Source organism: Theropithecus gelada, chromosome 7b, assembly GCF_003255815.1.
Source record: "Theropithecus gelada isolate Dixy chromosome 7b, Tgel_1.0, whole genome shotgun sequence".
NCBI lineage: Eukaryota > Metazoa > Chordata > Mammalia > Primates > Cercopithecidae > Theropithecus > Theropithecus gelada.
Window position 1 is genome coordinate 61,506,601 of NC_037675.1, and position 10,623 is coordinate 61,517,223.

The 10,623-nt window shown below is 41.3% G+C and overlaps 1 pseudogene; it reads left to right on the plus strand.

The window, feature by feature from the left end:
• Positions 1-2,626: 2,626 nt before the first annotated feature.
• Positions 2,627-10,225, plus strand: LOC112628396 (annotated as a pseudogene).
• Positions 10,226-10,623: the final 398 nt, after the last annotated feature.

A 10,623-nucleotide genomic window follows, 5' to 3' on the forward strand; every position in this document is an offset into this window, starting at 1 on the left:
CTCACACCAGAGCAGCCTAACTTTGTTCTGCTGGATTCCCTGAAGCTTCCACCTTAGTAGGTACAGGTCTGAATCCCAAAGAAACTACAATAACATCTTAATTAGCTGCTTCATTACCATATCATAAAGACTGCCCACTTCCCACCCAGGGATGGAGGGAGATGGAGAGAGCCTCACTGCCTCCTACCCCACCTTGACACAACAGTTCACATTTTAGGATCTTTCATTTCTAGCACTCTACTTCTGGGTACTAATATCTTAATCAGTCGGTACTCTCAACTGCAAATGGCAGAGACCCACTCAAATTAGCTTACGAGAAATATTAAGGAATGTATTGGTGCCTCCATAGGTAAACCCCGTACCCTAAGGATGTGGCCTGCCTCTGCCCCCACCCTGAGGTCCAAGTGAAAACCACTAACCTGAGGGCCAGGAACCCGAGCACAGCAATGAGGCCTGTTACTTGGAGACAGAAGTGCTCAAGCAAAGCCCAGGGTCATTACCCTCATTCGGTAAGAATTTTGATGTTGATTTCTAGTGTCTAGAGACCTCAATATCCAAAATAAACATTACTATATTAATTTGCTAGGGCCGCCATAACAAAGTATCACAGACTGGGTGGCTTAAACAGCAGAAATTTATTTTCTCACAGTGCTGGAGGCTAGAAGTTCAAGGTCAAGGAGCTGACAGGGCTGGTTTCCTCTAAGGTCCTCCTCCTTGACTTGAAGTAAGGAAGACCACCCCTCTCTCCTTGTGTCATACCTCAGAAAAAGAAAGAGGAAGCAAAAGTTACAGAAAGGCAAAAATAAGATCAATAGTCAGATAGCCCAGCGCAGCACCTCCATCCTGGTGTTAAAAATCAACCCCTGACCTAGCTGCTTGTATCATCCATAGATTCCAGGCATTGTGTGAAGAAGCATTGCAAAATTTTCTGTTCTGTTCTGTTCTGTCCTGTTCTGTCTTGATTACCAGTGCATGCAGCCCCAGTCCTGTACCCCATGCTTGCTCAATCGATCATGATCCTCACATAGACCCCCTTAGAGTTGTAAGCCCTTAAAAGGGGCAGGAATTTCTGTCTCAGGGAGCTTGGCTTTTGAGGCACAAGTCTGCGGAAGCTCCCGGCCGAATAAAGCTCCTTCCTTCTTTAACCCAATATCTAAGGAGTTTTGTCTGTGGCTCGTCCTGCTATAGCAGATGGCCGTCTTCCTCCTGTCTTCTTATAGTCTTTTATCTGTGTGCATCTGTGTCCTAATCTCCTCTTCTTATAAGGGCATCATCAATCATATTGGATCACGGCCCACTGACATGACCTTGTTTTACCTTAACCACCTCTTTAACAACCTCATCCCCAAATACAGTCTCATTCTGAGGTACTAGGAGTTAAAACTTCAACATATTAATTTCAGGGGAACACCATTCAGACCATCACAATAAACAAAAAATAAAGCTGAATTTATTGCTTGGTTATATAAGGGAGAGCTATGCTGACCAGGCCCAGTCTCTCTAAGCAGGTCAGGGAACTGATCTTAATACGGTTCTGCAGAAGCATGGAGTTTGGTGACTGGCAGAGTAGGTCAGTGTCAGCTGAAGAACTGTAGTTACTTGAGTGAGACTTTAGTAGATTCGTTGGCACTCAGTGGTATGTTCATTGAAGCAGTCCATTCCCAGCTGGTTTGCTTTCACAAGCAAGGGATTGTCGCTGCTGGGATGGCTTCCAGAGGCATGCTTGCAGAGGTGAGTTGTTGACTGATTAAGTAGATTTAAAATCATTTCTGGTGGTTGATCTTGTATACTGGCTGTAAATCTTTCCTAGGAGTGTGGGAACTTTTAAAAGTTTTCACTAGTGTCAAAAATAATACTTAAGTTGGGCATGGTGGCTCACACCTCTAATCCCAGCACTTTGGGAGGCAGACGTGGGAGGATCACTTGAGCTCATAAATTTGAGACCAGCCTGGACAACATGGCAAGATCTCATCTCTATTAAAAATCAAAAAAATTAGCCAGGCATGGTAGCACACATGTGTAGTCCCAGCTACTCTGGAGGCTGAGGCAGGAGGATCACAGGAGCCCAGGAGGTTGAGGCTGTGGTGAGCTACGATTGTGCCACTGCACTCTAGCCTGGGAAACAGAGCAAGAGCCTGTCTCAAAAAATAATACTTCAGAAAGAGTTAGTTATTCTCACTCAAGTAACTACAGTTCTTCAGCTTACTTATATATATGAAAGAGAAGATTCAAGTAAAAAAAAGCAAAGCATTATTTAAAAGGGTAAAGAGAGAGATGAAAGTATAAGCAGCCAGGAAACAATACATCTTGTTCACACAATCTGTGGATAAACTCATTACCTGGCATGTAGCAAAGAGGATGTCCTGGATAGTTGTCCTTGGGCAGATGGATTGAGGGAATAAAAAAAAAAAATGTTTTTTTTTAATGGAGTTTTGCTGAAAAGCACACATGACAGGCTGTGCCCGCTGTGTAATGTCTCCCCCTGTGTCTCCAGGAAACACTCCCTTAGCTAGGCCAGGTCTGCACTCTTTCCCTCATCAGCATCCCTCACCAATCACAGGGTTCCCAGGAAACAGAGTGGACTGCCTGGTAAGAGAGTTGTGTTGTCAGAGAACTTCGGGCCTACATGGCACAGTTGCTGAGGCAGTTCTTATATCCCTCACTGGCTCCAATAACAGTGCAGGGAAGGGAAGACAACTCCTTACCTTTGTTCCTTCTGGTGTACAGAGCTTACCATAACCAGATTGGCAATTTGCTGTCAAGGAGTGAGGCCTTCCTGTCTCTGCAGCGCAAGACATGACTATGCCATGGATCAGTGAGAGGTCTCATTGTAGTTGTCTTTCCCTCTAACATTGGATATTGTGTGTGTTGGAGGTTCTTACAGGTATTATTTAATATATTTAAATATGTTTGGACCACATCTGCATCAAAGGAATGTACATCAACAAGAGGTACCAGACTTGAAGGTGAATGCCAGTGACTTCAGGTTGTCTTTCTTTGGGAAGCAATGCATGGACTATATACAGAAGAGTTGCATTTGTCAGTAAGGGGCACTTTAAAAAATGCAAGGGAAGAAGTAAGTGTGTAAGCACTAGTCAGCCAGTGGCTGCATATGTCACCCACACCTGGCCAAAGAATGCTCATCCCCCTAGTCTAACCGATGAGTTCTGGGATGGACACATGAGCCCAGCCAACCATTCAGCATCCCTCCAAGGACTCACTGGCTAGTGCTGTTGGGGAAGATTTTTCTGTTGCTTTGGGAAAATGTGACCAAACTCACTGACCAGGTGGAAGAGGCACATTTGAACTATGAAAGAATGAGAACAACATGCAAAGAAAACCAGAAACAGACATGAAAGATGAATGAGGAGAGCTTGGTCACTGTTAAATCCCTAGTTTTTGAGGCTTCTCCCCTAGTTTTATGACCCATTCTGTATTCTCCCAATTGATATTTGTGTCAATAAATTCTTTCCTTTTTTTTTAACTCAACTGATTTTTTTTTCAACTAGTTTGAATTCAATTTCTATTACTTGCAACCAAGAGTCCTACATGATATAGTGCTTTTTACTTTTATAAAGATCATCATAATTATGGCTTTATTATAATTTTGACCTTAATTATAATTGCAATTTTACTCATGTTATTTTCTCTCCTCCATCATAAATTTTTTCCTCTATAAATTTGCATCAGTATAAAACAGGCACAATATGTTCCATCTTAAAGAAAAAACATTTCTTTGATCCCCCACATTCTCCTCCAGTTATTGTTTCATTTTTCTCTGTGCCCCTTTAAATCGAAATTCAAGAGTTTTCTATGTGCACTGTTTCCACTTCATCATCTTCATTCTCTCTTCAACTTACACCTGTCAGGCTTTTGTCCCCACTATTCCACTGAAACCACTCTTCTTGTTGTCACCAGTGATCCCCATCTTGATATATTAAATGATCAGTGGTCAGTCTTCATCTTACTCAGCCTCTCAACAGCATTCGACACAGTTGGTCATTTCCTTTTTCCATTTTCCGTTTTCCATTTTTCAAACCCCTTTTTTTTACTTCATTTCCAGTGATGTCCCTCTTACTGATATAGAGGTTAAAAAGAAATTATTTAGGCAGATAGGGTAAGGAAGTCCTCAGTAAGGTTTTCCTTTTAATGAAAAGCAGCCACCAAATCATTTGCTTTTCTAACAAAGAGCAGCCTGTAAAATCAAGCTGCAGATATAGACAAGCAAGCTGGAAGCCTGCATGGGTGAATGCCAGCAGTTCTGTCAATAGGAAAAGGCGACTTGGGACTAGGTATGATCAAAATGACGGCTCCATCTTCCCTTCTCTTTGCCAAACCACGTGTACAGTAAGGAGGAGAAAACATGGCACCAGCCAGGTGAAGACCCCATTTGCATAGTAAGATTAGGGTGGAGTAGCCAGCTTCCCCATGTGTTATGTGAATGTCACATCTGGTCCAACCAATCTGTGGGCCCTATGTAAATCAGACACTGCCTCCTCAAGCCTGTCTATAAAATCTGGTGCACTGAGCTGTGGGCTGGAAGTCTGATTCAGGTGTCCCTCTCTCTTGCAAGAGGCAGAGCTGTTCTTTCTCTTTCTTTTGCCTGTTAAACCTCAGCTCCTAAACCCACTTCTTGTGTCGGTGTCCTTGATTTCCTTGGCGTGAGACAATGAACCCCAGGTGTGTACCCCAGACAGCGATGCTACTTCATTAGCTCATAGGTGCTGGTTCCTTCTTAGTCTGCATTGTTGGGTTCTCCTTTTCCTTTTCCTGGCCTTTGAATTTGGAGTACCGCAGGACAGTCTTTGACCTTCTCTTTCTCCTCTATCTATTCGTATATGCTGGCATTCTCTGTACTCTCCTGAGTCCCAAAAGTGTGTTTCTGGCACTGACCTCTCCCCTCAGGTCCAAACTCACATCCTGACTAGTTGCCTAATCCTCATCTAATCTTACAATATCTAAAACAGAACTCATGATTCCTACCTCCAAACTGTTTCTACCTGCAGTGTTCTCCCACCTCAGTAGATGATACTCTATTTGTGCAGCCCCAAACCTCAGAATCATCCCTAATAAGATGTTGAGTGGAAATTTTCTTGTGGCCTCAGAATTGGCCACTAGAATCCAGCTCTGAGAAAAAAGATACATCTTGCACAATCCATATTCTAAAAACAGCCAGACACCTCCTCAGACTTATTCATAGGAAAAGAACCTGTCATGCCACTCCTAAACATGGCCCCAGTGATTCCCTCTCCCATTTTTAACCTGTCCCAGAAGGAAATGTCAGAAAGAGTCATGGGAAATGAGGCAGTGAGTCAACAGCCTCAGAGAAGGGCCGTGGCTTTTTCCTCCTTCCTCATGCAAAGGAGGGAAGCTCACAGGAATTGGGATACCCGAGAGAACGGAGACTGTTGAGAAAGGAGACTGATATTAGCTCTTGCTCAGGCAACAGACTTCAACAGGGAAAAGAGAAGGGAGAAGTGAGATGGCAGAGCAGAGAGAGGGACCACAGTGGGGCTGCCTGTAAGACCATTACTGGGTGTGGCAAGGACTCTAGAACTCCCTGAGACCAAAGTGATGGGAGGTAACAAGACTTATGTCACCACATCAGGGGACTGGCAGCATGACAAAGGGAACCAGACAGTAAGACCATGGGGATGGAGCTGAGAGATTAGAAGAGGTTGGATTAGAAGAGGTCCGATCTCCCCTGGCAGAAAACTAGGCAGAGGGAGGTCTCATTGGAATCATTCTGACAGCCTCCATATGACCATTCAAAAGACCAAAGAACTTGGATGTCCGCTGCACAGAAGGCATCAACAAAGTGGAGAGGTTTGCAATTAATCGCACAACCACTTAAATAAAAGTGAAGGCCAGACGCGGCAGCTCACGCTTGCAATCCCAGCACTTTGGGAAGCCAAGCTGGGAGGATTGCTTGAGCCTAGGAATTTGAGACCAGCCTGGGCAACATGGCAAGTCCCCATCTGTACAAAAAAATTTAAAACTTAGCCCAGCCAGGTGGTGTGTGCCTGTAGTCCCAGACACTGGAGAGGCATGAGGATGGCTTCAGCCCAGGAGATTGAGGCTGCAGTGAGTTATGATCTTACCACTGTACTCTAGCCTGGCCGACAAAGTGAGACTTCATCTGAAAAAGGAAAAAAAAAGTGACTTGTCCCTTTTCATCTCCCCTCTCCCATTCCAAAATTGGCCTGCATGGGTAGCAATGGGAGATGGGGAGTGAGCATGTGTGGGTAGCGGGTAGAGAAGAGATGAACATGAAATTAAAATTGAGATAAAGTTTTACATTGAAATAGGCTAGATCAGGCATTATAATGCTTGCACATGATCAGATAACTGTGCCACCTATCAGAAATACTGTAAAGGGACAAGAAAGGAAGATTTAATAGTAACTAGAATAAAACTGTTTCAAATGTATACCCCTGTGGGATTGAAATGGTCAAATAAGCCAGTTACTATTTCTAGCTCTAAATAGGCTTCTCTTCTAATTGACTACATCTCAAATCCTGCCATTATCCTGGTCCAAGCTAACATCACCTCTTCACTTAATCACTGCGATGGCCTCCTCACTGGACCCACGACTGTCACTCTCCACTCCTCCTCCCCCATGTCTATTTTCTACTCAATGGCTAGAGTTCTCTTTTAAAAGCCTAAGTCAGTTACCTACTCAAAATATTTGGAATGAAACCTAAACTTTCACCGGACATGGTGGCCCACACCTGTAATCCCAACACTTTGGGAGGTTAAGGTGGGAGTATCACTTGAACCCACGAGTTAGAGACCAGCCTGGGCAACATGGTGAGACACTGTCTCTACAAAACGGTAAAAAATTAGGCAGATGTGATGGCATGCAACTGTAGTCCCAGCTACTCAGAAGGCTGAGGCAGGAGGATCACTTGAGCTCAGGAGATCGAGGCTGCAGTGAGCCTTGATGGGGCCACTGCACTCCAGCCTGAGCGACAGAGCAAGATCCTGTTCCCAACAAACAAACAAAACCCCTGAACTTTGCCAAAGGGAGCAGCAGCTGGTGTGTTGTATTTCTGTAGAGTATCAGTAACCTATTATATTAATCAACAGTGATGAGTAATTAAAGAGAAATCTAATTCAAATAGGAAAAGAAAAATATTGTTGCATTTTGTTGATTAGGTACAGAAAAATTTGTGCCATATTGTAAAAGTACCAATTTCCTTATCTCACCCAAGTTGATACAAAACCATCATTACCGTTGTCTACCGTCTCACAGAATCACACAAACTACTGGAGAATTTTCGTCTTCCTTTTCACTCCCACCAAAGCATTCATTTATTCATTTAAAAACAATTGCACTCACTATATACCAGCTTATGAGCTGTAAATACAACAATGGATAGAACAGACAAAAATTCCTTCCCTGATGGAACTTACATTCTGGTGAATGAGCCTTTTACTTTAATGATTAGATTAAAATAATGCTGTGAAGTATGCATGTGGGGGGGAAAGTCATCAAAATGCTATCACTCATTTATAAATTTAGTTATCCATTAGGCAGTGAATTAGGAAGTGCATATTACATTCTGAAACTTACCTTTTCAGAAGTCAGTTGCCAGTATAATGAAACACTTGCTTTGAAATGATGAAAATAAGATTTCAGCTGGGCGCGATGGCTCACACCTGTAATCCCAGCACTTTGGGAGGCCGAGGCGGGCGGATCATGGGGTCAGGAGATAGAGACCATCCTGGCTAACACGGTGAAACCCTGTCTCTACTAAAAATACAAAAAATTAGCCAGTCACGGTGGCGGGCGCCTGTAGTCCCAGCTACTTGGGAGGCTGAGGCAGGAGAACGGCGTGAACCCGGGAGGCGGAGCTTGCAGTGAGCAGAGATCAGGCCACTGTACTCCAGCCTGGGCGACAGAGCGAGACTCTGTCTCAAAAAAAAAAAAAAAAAAAAGATTTCAAATTAAAAACTTTTTCATTTTTATAAATTAACCTTAATAGATTTTTTAAAAATTTCAAAAATAGCAAAACTTTATTGCAATCCATGTAAATAAATGATGCAGGAAGGCTTAAGGAAAAGTAGATGATCTTCCCTGTGTGAACTCTCACCTACCACAGTAGGCTAACCATAGCTCAGCGCCTGGGATGAGCCTTCCTACAACATTCCCTTTCTCATATAAACATTCTCAAATATTATAATGAATTATACGAACTTTCCATTTTCGTAGATTTAAAAATGATCAAATATCAGCAATATCCCTATGGTTTTTTGGTTGAACTTATAAAAACAGTATTGTATTATACGCTTCACACTGAGACTTGCCTTTCCAGTTTACCAATATCATGAACATCCCTCCAGATAGATTCAATAGATTTGGCACTTTCTTTTTAATCACTATCCACTGCCTCATTGAATAGATATATCACAATTATTCAATCACATCCATTACTGATGGGCATTAAAACTCTTTCCTTTTTGTATTAAATAACTACAACCAATGGTTTATATCCTTGTGTATGTGTGTTCCTTCTATACTGATGCTGTTACTTCTATGAGCTGAATTTCTATGAGATGAATTCCTAAGAGTAAAATTGCTAAATTGAGACTATATTTAGATATGTTTAGATACACAAATACTTACCATTGTGTTATAATTGCCTACAGTATTCAGTACAGTAACATGCTACACAGGTTTGTAGCCTAGGGTATAGTATCTATCCTAGATGTATAGTAAGCTATACCATCTAGGTTTGTGTAAGTATACTCTATGATGTTCCCACAATGACAGAATCACCTAACAACCCATTTCTCAGAATGTATTCCCATCATTAAGCAACACATGGCTGTATTTGTTCCTTTGTACTCAATATTGCTTCATGCTATTTCAAATTTTATGTTCTTTTAAATTATGTTTTCTAGTTGCTTGCTGCTGGTATATGAATATGAAATTAACTATTATAAATTGCTTCTATAACAAGGCACTGTGCTAAATTCTACTATTTTTAAATTCTCCTATTTTTAAATTCTATATGTTTTCTATATAATTAAACCTATTATTTATAATATAATTATAGTCTAATTTCTTTTTCCCAATTCTTATGTCTTAATTTCTTTTTTTTTTTTTTTGCGCACTGTCAGGAATTTCTAATACCATGTTGACTTGAAGTTATAAAATGGGTAATTGCCTAGTCTCTCCTGCGGGACAGAGAGTGAAGGAAGCATTGGATGCTGGCATCTGGTTGGCTTCTGGGAAGGCCTCAGGAAACTTACAATCATGGCAGGAGGCAAAGGAAGAGTAGGTATGTCACATGGCCTGAGCAGGAGCGAGAGAGAGCAAGAGGGGAGAGGAGGTGCTACATACTTTCAAATAACCAGATTTTGCAAGAATTCACCCACTATCACAGGAACAGCATCAAGGGGATGGTGCTAAACCATTCATGAGAAATCCACCTTCATGATCCAATCACCTCCCATCAGGCCCTAAGTATGACCTGTCACCCTCTACATTCTCTTCTGGTGAAAGAGCTTTTCAAGTTGAATATGCTATGAAAGCTGTGGGAAATAGTATAGTGATTGGAATCATATATAAACATAGCATTGCTTTTGGGGTCTAAAAAAATTAGTGCTTTCAAAACTTTGTGAAGGAGTTTCCAACAAATGACTTATTAATGTTGATCAGCACATTGGATTGGAATGTTGGAATGCTGGCAGCAGGTTTGTTGGAAGTTGCTTGCTCTTTAGCAGACATAGCAAGAGAAGAAGTTTCCAACTTTAAATCTAACTTTGGCTATAACACTCCACTAAAACATCTTGCAAACACAGTGGACATGTATATACATGCATATACACTCTATAGTGCCGTTAGATCTTTTGCCTTCAGTTTCATGTTAGGGTCTTACAGTATGAATGACAGTGCACAATTTTCCATGATGGACTCATCATGTGTTTTATATGGTTATTGGGGCTGTGCCATGGGCAAAGCCAGGCAAGCTGTAAAACAGAAATAGAAAAGCTTCCAATGAAAGCAATGACCTGCTATGACACTGTTAAAGAAGTTGCTCAAGTAATTTACATAGTACATGATGAAGTTAAGGATAAAGCTTAAGAACTCAGCGGGGTTAGTGGTTTAACTAAAGGAAGACATGAAATTGTTTCAAAAGGTATAAGGGAATAAGCAGATAAATATGCTAAAGAATCTTTGAATGAAGAAGACAAGTCAGATGATGATAATATGTAACATTTACTCCAGCATCTATTCTATTTTAAATTCCTATCACAATCCCATGTAACTATATAGCCCTGTGGATTACACATACCCACTGAACAATTTTTATTAAATTTTCATCTTGTAAAAGACAAAACAGAAACAATAACAAGATAATCTTAAAAATTAAAAATATTACCCAACTGCTTTCTGGCCTCTATGATTTCTAATGAGGAACCCACCATCAGTCTTATTAACGATCACTTGTACATGATGAGTTGCTTCCCCATCTTTGTCTTTTGATAATTTGATTATGTGTCCTGGCATGATTCTTTTTGCATTTATCCTTTTTGGAGTTCATTGAGCTCCTTAAATGTTTAGATTCATGTTTTAATTTTAAAAAATCAAATTCAGGAAATTTTTAGCCATTA